At 37.5% G+C, this 16,483-nt stretch overlaps 1 protein-coding gene across 2 annotated transcripts in view; it reads left to right on the top strand.

Moving 5' to 3' along the window:
• m (miniature) overlaps positions 1-16,483 on the top strand; it is a 231,310-nt gene that overhangs the window by 42,317 nt on the left and 172,510 nt on the right. Inside the window, exon 1 of one of the 2 annotated variants that reach the window (XM_067779047.1) lies at positions 6,201-6,589. The exons of the other annotated variant lie outside the window; for it this stretch is intronic. The gene's annotated coding sequence lies outside the window, so the exon portion shown is untranslated. Of the gene's footprint in view, positions 1-6,200; positions 6,590-16,483 lie in introns of those variants that run through there. 2 annotated transcript variants of the gene reach the window in all.

Here is a 16,483-nt window from a genome sequence, read left to right as displayed (position 1 = left end):
AAAAGTGCAGCACGTGGACGTTTTTTGAAGGATTCCTTTATATTTATAGTGATTTATTGGCAGATAACAACATATTTTAGGGAACTAACGTTAGTACAACATATTTCAAGTAAAACCGGTAAGAAAATGCCATTAAAAGTAGATTTTTAGTGGAAATTCAACAGATGGTACATATGTGTACCAGTAGTCTTTTTCAGTGGTACATAATAGTACCAATAGTCCATTGAATGCATCTTATTTTTTAATTGACTCCACACAGGATTTGGTGAGTATTATGAATGCGGAGGATATACGTAAGTTGTTGGAGGAGGAAGCTGCAAGTTCCAGCGATTTGGAAGACTTTTCTTGTGGAAGCTCCGATAACTTTGTTCCAAGCGAGAATTATAAGTCAAGCTCTTCCAGTGTGGAAGACTTAAATGATGACAACATAATCGAGAATATAGGGGACATAAATGACCTCGATACAAACACACTGGACTCTGACCAACAAAACAATGCACATTTTGACTGGAACTCTCCGGAACATTTTCTTCCTTAGCGAACTGCAAGCACTTCACGTAATTGCAAAATTTCATCAGATATTCCTCGCACAGCAAGTATTGGAGAGATTTTCCAAAAACTTATTCCGAAATCGGTTTATATTTACATAGCTCAGTGCACGAATGAGCGTATACAGATATTAGAAAGTGAGCAATCAGCAAGAAAAAAACAAAAACTGACTAGAACTGATGCTGGCGAAATAAAAGTAATTGTGGGGTGCATGTTCATTATGTGCTACAATCGACTTCCATGCGTGAAAGATTATTGGTCGCTTCATAAATCTCTTGGTAACAAATCTATTCAAGATGCAATGGCTAGCGATCGATTCTTATTTATCGCTTCTAAGATGTACTTCACAAGCCCGGAAAGACCATTAGACTGTAGTAAGACTTATTACCTAGATGATTTGGTCGAACGTCTGAAAAAAACTTTCCAAAAGTGTAGACAAGACAGCAGTTTCCAAAGTATAGACGAGTCGATGACGAAATTCAAGGGCCGCAGTTCGGTAAAGCAATACATGCCCCTAAAACCGGTAAAAAGAGGTATAAAAATGTGGCTTCGGTGTGACGCTGTAACAGGTTATGCATACGATTTCAATATTTATTGTGGAAAAGACCTTGAAGAATGCTCGGGAACCCTTGGAGAAAGGGTAGTAAATAAACTCGTCAGTTCAATCTCAGAAAACGATGTTACTTTGTGTTTCGATCGCTTTTTTACATCAGTTAATCTGTTAAATACTTTACCTTATGCAGCCGTTGGCACTATAATGCGTAACAGGAAGAACGTTCCCGAGTTTGCGAGTAAGAAACTTCAGCGAGGAGAGGCAGAATTCAAAAGTACATCGTCTGGTCTTTTATGCGTAAAATGGCAAGACACGAAGGAGGTTTTGGTAATAAGTAATTGCCATGAACCAGGCATGACATTTGTTACAAAAACATTAAAAACAGGGGAAAAAATCCAAGTGCCATGTCCAAACGTAATTCAGTTTTACCGTCAAGTTATGGGAGGTGTTGATTTAGCCGATCAAATGAGTGGACTGTACGAGTATGATCGGAAGTCGGATAAATGGTGGAAAAAGGTTTTTTACCGTTTTCTTATGATGGCAGCCGTAACCGCTTGGATCATTTATAATGAACTTAGAAGAGGAAAAATGCCTTTCAAATCATTTTTGGTGACCTTGGCAGAGGCACTCATAGAAGAAGGCTCCAAAGTCACAGCTGTTGCCAGATCGGTACGCCCAGGACCAGTACGTCGCGTTACAGGACACAAACATCTACCTATTGAATGTGAAACTCGACGCCGTTGTACTAGTTGCAGCAAACAAAAAAAGCAAACACGGACAAAAACAATATGTAAGGAGTGCCAAGTTCCCTTGTGTAAGTTTTGCTTTGCATCATTTCACACATAATTTTTGAAATTAGTATAATAATTTGAATTGAAATTTATTTATTTGATTACCAATTGTTTGGATCTCTGTAAAATTGCAAAATTTGTGATTTATTTACATGTAAAAAATATGAATTTTTTCGTTATATTCTTGTAAGAGAAAATATGGTTTAGTATGTTTTGTAGGACGGTTGGTACGCATATGTACCACATAACATCCCGGATGGTACAATGGTTTACCACCACCCCCCGAGTCAGCCTCTTATCTCACGCCCCCTTTGACACCGCAGAAACTTTATTTGGTGACCGAACAACTGTTGCTTTGCATTTAACGAAATATTCCACTGCGCGTAGAGTTCCGTCCCGAAAGGGTTAAATTCATTTTTTTTGTTATTAATAAATCTTGTCGCTGTTGTTGTTGATAAATAGCAAATCATATTTCCGTACTGGTTTTGTAAATTCTTTACGCTTAAAATGCAGACGGAACAAGACAACGGTAAAGAAAATAGAACAAAAGAAATTTAGCTGCCTATCATTTGTAGATAAATGCAGCTGTGCTTTAAATACACACACAACATTAGCATCAGCTAAAAACAAATTACATTATTTTGCACAACAGGGAAAAGTTGTCAATCAAGACTGTTTGCTTTCAGCAATTCACAGCCCGCTGAGCGTTGCAGATCATCTCAATCTCAGTGGACGATGCGCCAACCCATAGAACGCTACATGCTCGTTGCTAAAAGTCCCGTGCTTGAAATGTGTTTTTTTTTTTTGGAAGTTATTGCTGTTATTGGCTGGTCGCCTTGATCCTGGTGTTTGCCTTGTTTTGTCGTCATTGATACCCTCTTAACTGTTTCGCCATTATTACTGGCATTTCGAATCCGGTTAATGTATAAACGAACAACAGAACGGACTTGATTCGTTTATTCCAACTTACAATTCAACTTAATTGAATTGAGGATTAGGCTGCTGCTGCTATTGCAGCTGCAGTTGTTGCTTTGTTGCTGCCGCAGCGACTTTGGATAAGGCCGTAGCCATGACAGTGGCATAAACAAGTGTGCGCGCAAGTGTGTGGACCAGTTTTTGCCGTTTTCTTTTTAAAAATTGTTTTACTTTATGGTTTTTATAATTTTTTGGTTGCTTATAACTCTTCGTGCCGCTTTAAATTAATCTCTTTTGACGATTTTCGTATCAAATATTAAATAGGAGTTGAGGTTAACACGATATCAGTTTTATATATATATATATATCGATAAATATGTACCATACATTTATTCAAACTAATTATACATGCACACTTGCATATAAATATGTATATTGTCTAGAGTTTGACTTTTAAAAGTTTCTAATTCAACGGCTAATTTATCATGAAGCTATAGGTGAAACCAGAAGTCCACGAATATTGTGCTTCCAAGCTCACATAGCAAATAGCTTAATCAATGAAATAATGGTCAGGGAAACGAAGGCGGGATGGCTTAGAAGGTCGCATGTGGTCATAAAAAATCGTCCCCGAGGTGGTCGGGCTTGGTAAGGGAACGTGCAGGATCTGCATACGGCGAGGGACCATCAACATCGATAACACTCCCCAAGGCCTTCGGGGAGTGTCCTTATCGCTACAACAGGAAGAGGGCGGCCCACTCCATTGGAAGGACCGGGTGGAAAACGTTTTAAATTCCCTTGGTGTTACTAGTTGGTCCGAAGCTGTTTAAATGGTTAAGCGCCAATTAAGTAGGTAAGTAAACAACGAATGTATCTCCTCAAATAGACGTGGTTTCTGTCATGGATAAATTTCAGAGCTCTCAAACAAACCACTGCAGCCTTAGCGCGCCTCTCTGAAGCAAAGAATTTGTCGCAAATACTTCACGCAATTAGAGCACACCCCTGGTTTAGTCATATAATTTCTTGGTATAATTGGCGGCAGACTTTAAGTGATTAAGGGCTGTTTTAAGAATAGCGACCCAAATTTCGTTCAACCAGAGGGTAGCTTGTCCCTGGCAGCCCGAAATCGCATTTTTGTTTTAGTAAATCCCGCTTTGCACCCTCACGCTGATTTCCCACCGATAACAAATTGGTAACACTGTGATAACAAACAAATAACTTTTCGATACCAAATCAATAATTGTTTGAGTATATCTTAAATTTTTCGATGAAAAATCGATGTTTTCCATAAAAAAGTGATAACCGTCGATAGAAAATCGATAACTTTTGATAGCAAATCGGCTGGCTTTTGATAATAAATCTATAAATTTTCGATAAAAAATGGATAACTTTAAAACAGTTAATCGGTAATCAAGCCGATAATAAATTGATAACACACCAATAGCAAATCGATAGGTTAGGTTAAGTTGAATTAGCCAGTCGGTAACTTCATCCTCTTGACCAAAACTAGAAGCTTCCTAGGGTCTACCCTACTTGCTGTTTCTGGATCAGATAGCTGTGCCTCTTCTTATAGCTTGTGTCTTAGCGTGGCGAACGCAGGACACGACCGCAAAACATGCCCGACTGTCTCCTTCTTGTTCTGACATGGTTTAATCTTTTCCACTCATTGAGCCTTCATTTAGCTGTCTGACAACGGTCAAATCTACGTTGTAGTTACCCTTAACGAGTTACGCAAATAATAGCATGTAATTGGTCAACACATCAAAATGACTCTCATCAAAGGATACTCGGGTTCTCGGTTTGCAGGGTTTATTCTTTTGAGAGCGGTCGCCACTCGGCGAATGTATTTCTGCCATGAAAAGTTTCTCAGCGAAATTTCATCTGATTACGGATGCCTTTGGGAGTTGGCATAAAATTTGAATGTCCCACCAATTTGTATTAACGAATTGGAAGTGAAGTTCGGCCACAACATCCTTGGAGATATAAAGTATCTTGAATTTATTTATTTTATTTTATTGACATAACTCTGGTTTTCACTTCTTTTCTGATGCTCCTACAGCTTTCTGACAAATAAAGTTAGAAAAACAAGAACTCATTATCACTAACAATAAATTTGGCTGTCGATATTAGAGAAAAATTACAAAGTTTTCAAATGGTTACTAGGACATGTTTCTGAATTTCACTTTACCAGCCAGCTTCTCGAGAGCTGAGTATTGAACTCGAAATCTCCAACATTTATACTTCTTACTAGTGTAAAGGTAGATGCCTTTATCCACTCAGCCATAACAATTAGTTTTAAAAACATATAGAATTAGTATGTACCTAATAGTGTATAAAGAAATAGCAACAAAAAGGCAATACCTACATAGAGACCAATTGCAAAGCGAGCAACGCGGCATTCATATGGCTGAGTAGGTAAAGGTATCTGCCTTTACTCTAATAAGAAGTATAAATGTTGGAGATTTCGAGTTCAATACTCAGGTCCCGAGAAGCCAACTGATGAAGAAGTGTAATTCAGAAAGATGCCCTAGTAACCATCGCCGTTTGTAAATTTTGTAATTTTTCTCTGATATCAATTACAAAAACAATTGTATTAAGCAATTTGAGCATGTCTCGCTAATTAAATACACATAATAAGTTTGTCTGCATTTGAGTGCGTGGTATAATGTAACGGAAAAAAACTTTACAACACAACAAGATCAACAAGCAACAGCATCAGCTTCAGCAATCATAACAGAAGAAATGTTATTTAACAGTCTAGTAGCAAGGTATTGACTGCTTAATAAAAACTGTTGCGATTCTCATACACCTGTCATTCGACTGGAAAGTGCTAGCACTATTGTTGAATGAAAGCGGCAGTCAAAAAGAATTTTATTTCTGTGCATATGCGCCAATTCAAATGGTAGACTCTCAATAGCAGCTGCCACAGCATTCCAGCTGCACGATCGTCAGTTTCCAAAAGTCAAGTTGCAGTAACAACGGCGAATCAACCAACAGCCACAACAAAGGTGGCAGTAGCAGCAAGAGCAAGATCAGAAGCAACTTCAATAAACTAGTCTAACATAAGTGCCAGTAAAGCGAACGAAAGTAACGCCTTGGCTCGCGTATTTCGCGTTTGTCATTCGATAAGTCCGCACGTGTTCTCGGTTGCGTTTCAAAATTCGTATTGGACACGGTATAATTGAGCTAACAGAGCGCGTGAAAAAAACAAAAAAAAAATTATTTCATGTGGTCAGTGTGTTTTGTTAAACTACTTAAAGAAGAGAGTAACAAACAGGTAATCAGAAAAATCAGAAAATAATGGTGAAGAACAAGTGGGACTGAACAAAAACACCGCCACTGACCGACCTACCAACCATTCAGCCAGAATAAAACAGTCAAAGAGTCAGCAACGGTGCTCTAATTATTTGGCTTTAACACTTGCTGTTGGCTCGTTGGCGCATAACTGTTTTTTGGTTTGTGTGTGTATTGTGCTATTAAGAAGAAAAAAATACACAAAGAGGGAAAATTTATTTTTATGATAAATATATTAAGAAATATTTTGAAAACACACAAATAAAAGTGAATAAAAGGTGAAACAAGAAACGAGTATATCGAAACTTAGTGCGACTAGCAACAACAAAAAATCACAAATATAAGAAATATTAAGAAAGCGTATTGTATGCTGAGTCTTTAAAAACTTCAAGGTACGCTTTGCTAGAAAGATCATCTTTAACCATCATCACAGCGAAGTACAATCGATAAGTTCTGTGCTGCTCTCTAAGCTGACAAGTGTCTTAATAAGGTGCGAATTAAATTAATTAACTCAATACAACTGTGATTTATAATTATTGTTGTTTATTATTAGTGCATAGTATTTGAAAAATGCTTAGATACATAAAGAAACAGAATATCTTCTATTTATAAAAAAAAGTTAAAACCAAAAAAAAAAAAGCAATAGATAAGATATACAATCGCAATTGAAGAAAAGTTTATAGAAACTATAGTCTGCTTAACAAAAAAGAAAGTCGTACATTTAGCATAATATGCGTAGAGTTTTGTGTGTTTATCTAGGATGCCGATCTTCACCGTTATCAATACGTTTCTCTGAGTTCTGCTTTATGAATTCTACATTTAGAGAAAAATGCCGCTCTAAAATCCAGCACCACCGGGGTCAATTCAAGCTTTTCATGTTCTTACTTTTTTGTTCTTGAAAAACGAACGACCTGTTCTCAAAACAACAACCTTGTTCTCGAACTGACAACCATTTTCTTGAGAACGGCTGGTCTTAAAATGTGAAAAAAATGTTATATTAATGAGAACGATGTTCTTAATTTAAGTGCAATGTTCTTAAATTAAGTTCAAGAAAAAAGAAACGGTACAATTCGTGTGCACTACAATGTTAAATACAACATTTGGCACAAGCTATCGAGCAGTTGCACTCGCCCAGCGGCTATGATGTTGCGCTTGCGATCGTATGGCGCGATTTCGATCACCGACAAACTCTGAAGTTTTTTAAAACAATTTTTTTATATTCTATTTTTTTAACTCTTATTTTTCGTCCAGTTCCATTCACATATGCACAGGTAATTCTCAAACTTGTTATGAAATGTTTTAAGTATATATTCAGATTGCATCATCAAATAAGAAAAATTTCTCGATAAGAGAAATATATGAAAAAATGCATAATATGCGTTTTTTCAAAATTTTGGATTTTAATAACAGTTTTTTTGTTATTAATATTTTTTATTAATAACCAAAAAATTATTTATTAATAAAAAATAAATAAATAAATGGGTAATAATTAAAAAATTACCTTCCTCCCACCAATGATCAAGCACAAACCTTTCTTGAATTGAGACCGAAAACTGTTAAATCGACCACAAATCGTTCTCGAAGCGTGCGAACGATAAATCTTAAATCAAGCACAAGTAATGCTTGAAATAAGCACAGAAGGTTCGCACATCAATACCAGACTGGTCATAAAATACGAACGGTGTGCTTGGAAAAACTGTTCTTAAAACAAGTCCATCGGTCGCGAGTTAAGAAAAAACGTTCTTAACAGACTTTTGTCAACGAATGTTCTTAATTTTGAACTTGTTTCGTTCGTTTTAGAACAATTTTTCTCTGAGTGTAGAGCTCAATTAAGCTACTGATTGATAATTGCGAATAAGAAAATCGTTCCAAGGAATTAAGACCGAGCCTCTGTTCCTTTTTAATTTTTTCTACAAATTATTTAATGCAATTTTATGCCAACTCCGAGTTGCAATTTGAAGGCAGATAAGTTTTCACTGAGAAGCTTTCCTTTACAGAAGTACCCTCAGAATGTTTGCTAAGCCACTGCCGAGGGGCGACTCCGCAAGCTAAAATTTGTTCTAATTGTACAAAAACGTTTTTCTGCGAAATTAATTTAAGAAGTTGGTCTTATTGATCTAAATATATTGGCCCGTAGTCATAGTCGAAATAAAATAGAGTTTTATTGGTTTAAACATGGTTCTAAATTAAATATCATTTCAAGTCTGTTATAGTCCACTTAAATATTATTTTATCTCTAAAAAAGTATTTTAAATTTAAAATAACATTAGCGCGATTTTAATTTTTTAAAATAGGTTTTAAGTTGGTGGCGCTCTCAATAGTTTCCAAAAAATAAACAATTTGCTATTTAAACTGGAAGTGAAAACTTAAATGGAAGTGAAAAAAGCCTCCCCGGCAAGCAAATATACGTCAGGAACTAATTTATTATACCTAGAATGCGTATTAATATGTTTGTGACGAAAATTACACAATTTTAAATGTGCGATGGTTACTTGGCTCCACATATGCGAAATCTTTAATTAAGACTATTCCGCATTCATAGATATTTGTGAGTTTTGATATTTTACTATCTTTTGAGAAATAGTAGCATCCTATACTAATTTTGGCATTAAATTTAGAAATAAATATTCAATGGAAGGAATTATTTACCACAGGCGTCGATTTTTAATACATGTCAAAAAATTCCGGGAGAGGTGTCAAATAACGAGTTTTAATTTCGGAAGCAATAATCCGAAGGCGGCAAAGTAATACTTTTACTCGTGTCAAGATATTTTTGCAAAAAAAAAAAGTTTAAGACTTTCATGTGGTTGATGTAATTTTGCTGATATTGTACACAGAAACGAATTGACTAAAAACGCGTTTTGCGCTGATACAAATTTCACCAGTTTCGCAGCCGTTTGAGGGTAGTTATTCGGTTTTTTGTGAATATATATTAGTAAAAGAACAAGTTCTTATTTACGACTTCTAATTATTGAATTACATTACAGAATTCTTGAATTCAATTCTGCTGGCATTTCCTTTTGTGAGAATGGATTGATTTTCAAATATATCTCAAACTGAGAATTGACAAAAATGTTTATTGGATATATATCTATTCAATATGAATACGAGTTTATAAGTGAATTGTCTTGTTGCTTCCTTTGCTATAAGGAGCCCACATCCGCTTTAACAACCTATTCGTTTATGTTGCGAGATTTAAATAGTTTTTAAACGGTTTTATTTAGCTTGAATTGACAGGCCGCATGGCCGCATGCACGGCTGCACGGCCGTTGTGAACGAATCTTGTAATTGAAATTTAAGTAACTTCCCGATAAGCTACAAGCATGAAACTTGGAATATAGTTCAGAACCCGATGACAATGCAATAATAAGAAAAAAATCGACGCTAGGTGGCGCATGGAACGAGATATTCGCAAAAATCGTATTTGTGGACCGATTTGGCTCATATTTAGAACACTTAATACATACAAGAATAGAAATCGACCTGTGAAAAAAAATCGACGCTAGGTGGCGCATGGATCGAGATATTCGCAAAAATCGTATTTGTGGACCGATTTGGCTCATATTTAGAACACTTAATACATACAAGAATAGAAATCGACCTGTGAAAGAAAATCGCCACTAGGTGGCGCATGGATCGAGATATTTGCAAAAATCGTATTTATGGCCCGATTTTGCCCATATTTGGAACACATAAGACATAGATACATGAATAGAAAGCGAACCATGATGCCCGATTTGGCTCATATTTGGAACAAATATTGCATACAGTCCGGTAGAAGTGACATCAAAATATTTTGGAGTTGGAGGAGGGACAAGCATACGTGGCGCAGAGTCGAGTAAAGTCTTTGGAAGGATTATGTATTGAGAACTTATATTGTAAGAAATTGTCAGGAAAGAGTCCTTGTAATAAAGAGTCACGGAATGAACTAATTAGAATGAGAAATAATAGGCAATTAAATAAAGACTAAAAACTTGAAAATAAAATAATTAAAAAAATTTTTTAAGTTAAACGGTTTTATTGAAAACAATACTTACATGAAGTAATAATAATAAGAAAAGCTAGAAAATAATGAGGTAGGTCCTAGGTACTAGTCATCACACTCCTTATCAATCTATGGCGTTGATCAGACAATTAAATAAAAGCGTTGGACGCGTCATATTTCTACTGATATTCATAAGTAAAACTAACTGAACCTTAATCAGTCGTCCTGCTATATGGGGCAGAAGCATGGACGGATGAAGCGGCTTTGGGAGTGTTCGAGAGAAAAGTTCTTCGAAAGATTTATGGACCTCTACGCGTTGGCGATGGCGAGTACCGAAGAAGATTTAATGATGGGCTGTACGAGCTATACGCAGACATCAACATAGTCCAACGAATTAAAACACAGCGGCTGCGCTGGCTAGGCCATGTTATGCGAATGTAAGATGATGCTCCGGCCAAGAAAGTGTTTCTATCGGAACCCGCCTATTCCACTCCGTTGGAAGGACCAGGTGGAAAACGATTTAAACTCCCTTGGTGTGACCAATTGGCGCCGGTTGGCGGAGCGAAGGAGCGACTTGCGCGCCTTGTTGGACGGCCATAACCGTTTAGACGGTTAAGTGCCAATTAAGTAAGTAAGTAAGTAATCTTCAAAAATGGCAAGTATAATGATGTTTCTAACTAAAAGCCCATATTTAAGTTACCCATTATTTCTAAACTCTTCGAGGGGATTGTTAAGGAAAACATGCATTTCGCAGTTAAACACCGTATTCTACCAAACCAGCATAGTTTTGTTGTTGGCCGATCTACAGTCACTAATATAGCCTTGTTTAGTGAATATTGCTTTGATGCGTTCTCATATAGCCATCGAGTGAATTGTCTTTAAATGAGTTTCCCCAAGGCATTCGACAAGGCATCTCACAATTTGTTGCTATGAAAGTTAGCTTAAATTGGATATCACTCCACCTTCCTAAATTGGTTGTGCTCCTACCTAATGAATAGACGCTGTATATTGCCAATCGAGGGTATGTCCTTTAAGTGTTTTACTGCCACCTCGCAATATTCTACCAACGACAAACATCATCACAGGTGCTCCTCTTCAATCCCTACTTGAGAACAAGGACCTAGGTGTCATCGTCAACTCCTCGTTATCGTTCAATAACCATATAAATTGCATTATCTCTAGTGCCTATATGGCTCTCGAGGTTTTCTAAGGCGTGCAATATAAATTTTTCTGATCCATATACCCTGAAACTGCTGTACTCATCTTTGAATATGCTGCCATGAGTTTGCAATTGACAGCGTTGATAGAGTAAAAAAGATTTTTCTTAAATTTTGTCTTAGATCTCTACATTTCTTCGACCCGATCCCTCTCTATCGCTTCCGCCTGCGGCTTATTAATTTACAAACCTTAGAAATTAGCACAACAGTGTCTTTTTCTTTGATTTTTGGCGTTATTAATGGTGACATTCAATGTCCCTTCTTGCTGCGCTCTATTAACTTTCTTATACCAACTAGGTCTCTACGTTTTTATTATCCCTTTTATATTAAACTTACGTCTACCAACTATGCGTGGAATGCCCTTATGTTGCGTGAACTCGCGCACAACGAGATATCTTCAATTATGCTTGGTTTTTCTTTTTCAAATCTATTTCCCTAACTTCTTCACTCTGCTTTGTAGTCAACTTAAAAAATTTGTTTTAGTCAGTAAGACCCATTTCTTTCCCGTGCTGTGCTATATATTAGTTTTATTCCAGAATGGGCAATTGCCTGCGTATGCTGATGGTATTAGACACTCTCGACACCGCGACCGTACTGAGATGAACGCGAGGTTGTAAATTTTGGCGGTTTCATGAAATTTACTTTTTTAAAGCTACGCATTGGCACAGTCCGAGCAAGTGTAATATAGCCAGAACCTCTTTATTGCCCCAAAAAGTCTGTTATCCTTATCTGGTTTCATTTTAGTAATGTAAGGTATGTTTTACGACTCTCGGTATAACGGCGGTTCAGGACGAGCTTTTCCGAAATAGTTTCATTCTGCTGCTAAATTTGCAGCTTCGTAGACGACTACGAGTTAGTTATGCCGGAACAGAGACTGCTGACTTTAGCCATAACACAACTTAAATTTAACCGTATCAGAAAGTATCAGCCTTTCTGAAATCTTTTCACATGGCTGGCTCTCCGACTAGCGCATTGCATCAAAATGTTGATGTATAGAGATTAAAAAATGACCGAAGGTCATTACAGTCACAATAACAAAAACCGGCAGTCGACTTGAAATAGTTTTAGATTAGGAGAAATGTTTAAGCTATCATATTCTATCAAAAATCGGCTTCTTCAGCCCTATATTATGGTGGAGCTGGGCTAAGGAAATGTTTCAAGATCAAACCTAGAAAACTACGTAAAAAAAGTAAGGGGTAAATTATGGGTCACGCAACGTGTCATTCGTATGACTGCAATGGTGATCAGTTTGATTTAAGCACGCTATTGGTTGCGAAGTATAAGTGTTATTGGTAAGTATTTTAAAAGTAGTCTAATAAAGACCATTTTGCATTTTTGAATATTGGAGTTATTTATTCAACAATTTAGCGATACGAACGTCAGTAGAAAGTGTATAATAAGCGAAGTTTCACTAAATTCGTTACAACTGGTGCCAGAATATGAATTGTTGAATAAATTCTAGAGGACAACAAGTACATGGCAAAGTTAAGTGAATTAAGGTTCCAGCAACTGAAAAAGGAGTTGGAGGACTGTGGATTGAATACAACCGGCAATAAGATAGAACTTCAAGCACGGCTACGAGACGCTATGGAGTCGGAGGGAATTAATATGGACGAGTATGGCTTTTATCCTGATGGAGACGAGGCAACAACAAAAATGGAAGAGAAGAACGGAAGTCCGAGTCCAGTAGAAAGCGGCGAGAATAATGTGATATTAGCTTTGTTATAACAGATATCGACAAAGATGGAAACCCAGGAAACACGTATAACTGAAAGCATGTCATCTCAACTGGAAGAACAGAAGACATATATGGCATCTAAGATGGAATCACAGGAGACATATATTGCAGAAATGTCGTCAGAAATAACATCGAAGATTGAAGCACAAGAAACGCGTATTTCAGAAATGTCGACGCAGATTACATCCAAGATGGAAACTCAACTGGAAGAACAGAAGATATATATGATATCTCAGTTGGCTGAACAGTCGAAAACACAAGAGGCACGCATATCCTCGCAGCTGGAGGCGTAGGAGATAAGGGTATCATCGAAGCTGGAGGCACAAGATACAAAAATTTTACAACTCGAGGACAAAATTGAAACATTGAGAGGTCGTATACAGGAGCTGCAACTAAATCGCCCAGCTGTTTCAGCAAGCAATCCGAAGATAAACACTCCATCTTTTGACGGCTCTGCTCCTTTCCAGGTATTTAAGCTGCAATTTGAGAAGACGTCTGCAGTGAGCAACTGGAATGTGGAAGATAAAGTTGCTGCACTGTTCGTGGCATTGAAAGGGCATGAAGCGGAAATCTTACAGACTATTCCAGAGTACGAATGGAACAGTTATGAAGCATTGATGGCCGCTGTCGAGCGACGTTACGGAACCGAGCATAGGAGACACATATAACAAATGGAGTTACTGAACCGCTTCCAGAGGGCTGGTGAAACATTGCAAGAGTTTGCGTCGGATGTTGAAAGGCTGGCACATTTAGCGAATGCGGACGCACTCGTGGAATACACCGAAAGGGTAACAATCCAGAGTTTTATTAATGAAATACGGGATGTCGAAACGAAGCGAGTGACACACGCAAACCCAAAACCTGCATTCGTAGAAACGGTATCACATGCTCTGATTCAGGAAACAGCGTCGCTTCTGTCTAAGCCAGTTTTCAAAGCACGCAGTGTGGAAGTGGAAGGGCCAGACTAGGTGAGCACAATATTGGAGGCGCTAAAGGGATCACAACAGAAAAATTACGGAGTTATGAAGTGTTTCAAGTGCGGTAACCCAGGTCACATTGCTCGTCATTGCAGCACCGGTCCTGGTAGTTCCAACTTGGCTGGTTGTAAACGCAAAGCTGGAGGAGATAAGCAAGAGCGAGTCAGATGTAAAGATCGAAAACTTGCCCCAGCTCTTGAATGTCCTGTGATATCTATTGGGAGTGGACTTCTTAGTTGACCATGACATCACGATCGATATGCAGAGAAGGATTATGCGCTATAAGAACCAGGATATACGACTTAAATTCAGTTTGGAGAAAGGGTTCAGAAGTAAGCGAGTGCTGGTGGAGGAGAATCAACAGAGACCACAAAAGTCAAAGAAAGTAAATTGGGCAAGGTTGATGGAATGAATGGGCCAAACAAAGCAAAATCAAAGATACCTGCGAGAGAAACACTGGCATTGAAAACCTCAAATGGACGAACTAAAACGAAGGAAAGAATTTCGCAGAAAGAATGCAAGGGTTGTTTCAAGCCAGGGCACACTACTGTTGTTAAACGTCGCAAAGATACTGATTATGCAAAGCCAATCCTCCAAGCGCAATCTCTACGAAGTAGTTCATTGGCCAAACAACAGAGTGTGAGGGAACGAACCAGAGTAATGAGTAATAAGATGAAACACAGGTACGACGAGAACAAAAATTCGGCAGGTTTCTTGGAGGGAGATTTGGTACTGTTATACAACCTTCACCGGCGGAAAGGTGTTCCATCCAAATTTCGGTGCAGTTGGGAAGGCTGATACAAAGTTATGAAGATGATCTGTGATACCATCTACTGCATACAAACCATTGGGAAACTGCGAAATAGAAGGGTGGTTCATTTGGAGAGGCTAGCAGCGGTTAGATCAAGAGATTTGTCTGATCGGGACGATCAGACTTAGGTGGAGGGCAGTGTTACGAATATTAGCAACAATAAGGCGTATTGCCATCTCTAAGCCGATACTAAGCAGTCAGTATGTACATAAAAAAATCAATCATTATATCTACACATATGTACATACAAGCAACGGAGAGATACGCACAAACACATGCCTATATCTGAGATACTCACAAAAGTATGCAATCGTCATTGCTCACATATACACGCGCATATGGATATGCGAGAGACTATAAACTACAGATACACACGCGACGCGTATAGCTGGTAACCAAGTAGAAAATTCTAGCAGATGAAACGCCTAGAAGTATGCGAACGAGACAGCAGAGAGTATGAAAGGAGCGAAAGCTGAGTTGGCAGTGATCAGTTTGATTTAAGCACGCTATTGGTTGCGAAGTATAAGTGTTATTGTGAAGTATTTTAAAAGTAGTATAATAAAGACCATTTTGCATTATTGAATATTGGAGTTATTTATACAACAATTTAGCGATACGAACGTTAGCAGAATGTGTAAAATAAGCGGAGTTTCACTAAATTCGTTACAATATCTTGACATTTCATTGACCTGCCAAAACGCCAACTAGTATATGGGAACTTTACACTGTGATGTGGGATCACGCTGAAATCGAATTTTCCAACAGGTAAGAGCTCTTTTATTACACATGTCCTGGTTCCTGCTCTGGGTTTGCATCTTGATCGTCGGACAAGCTTTTAGTCAGTTTTGGCTAATCAGGCATCTAGGTCCTATTTATTGTATAATGCTTTTGTCAGGATTTATAAGCTTACTTTATGGTTCAGGTGCGGTCTTGCTATACGGTGTTAGTGGAATGCAAAGTGAAGATTAATTTGTGATATTTTTGAAGCAGTGAGTTTTAGAGCCGCTGCGTGATTTGCGATAGGTAAAACACATGCTTTGATTTGTTAATATTTCACACAATGTATTATTCTTACTCTATGTAAATTCAAATGTTTGTTAATACTTTCTTTTATTTTTAGTTATTTTTACCGTAATGCTGTCATTTCATGCTCTCTTTTATTGAATTTTTTTTTCTACTAAAGCATTTCTCACTTTTCTCAATGCGCAGATTTCAAATTTTACCTGTTTGACTTACTGCTCATGCGCGCACGTTCACTTGTTATTTATTCGTAAGCCTGTACGTAAACATAAATTAACGTGTTCATGTATATATATTCTTGTTGCTTTGTGAGCTAGTTGAACGTCTGGGATGTGCATTTTATTATTACTCTATTTCTAAAGCACAAATGCCGTTTGCGTACCTTCTTTTTGGCTTGTCTTACTTCTATTTTATTCTTATTGTTCTCTATTTACTGTTACTGTACACATGTACACGCTAGTTATTTTCTCCAATCCATCAGTTTGGCATTAAGTGTAGAATTTTTAATGTAGTAAATTTATGACTACAGTAGTACCCGCCAAAAATTAGTTTTTGGTATTTGCCTCAAACCAAAACTGAAACACAGGCTTGTTATTGCTGTTGTTTCAGAGATAAGGACACTACCCGAAGGTTTTG

The sequence above is a fragment of the Eurosta solidaginis genome, chromosome 4 (assembly GCF_040869045.1).
Source record: "Eurosta solidaginis isolate ZX-2024a chromosome 4, ASM4086904v1, whole genome shotgun sequence".
NCBI classification, from domain to species: domain Eukaryota; kingdom Metazoa; phylum Arthropoda; class Insecta; order Diptera; family Tephritidae; genus Eurosta; species Eurosta solidaginis.
This window is presented reverse-complemented; position numbering and strand designations above follow the sequence as displayed.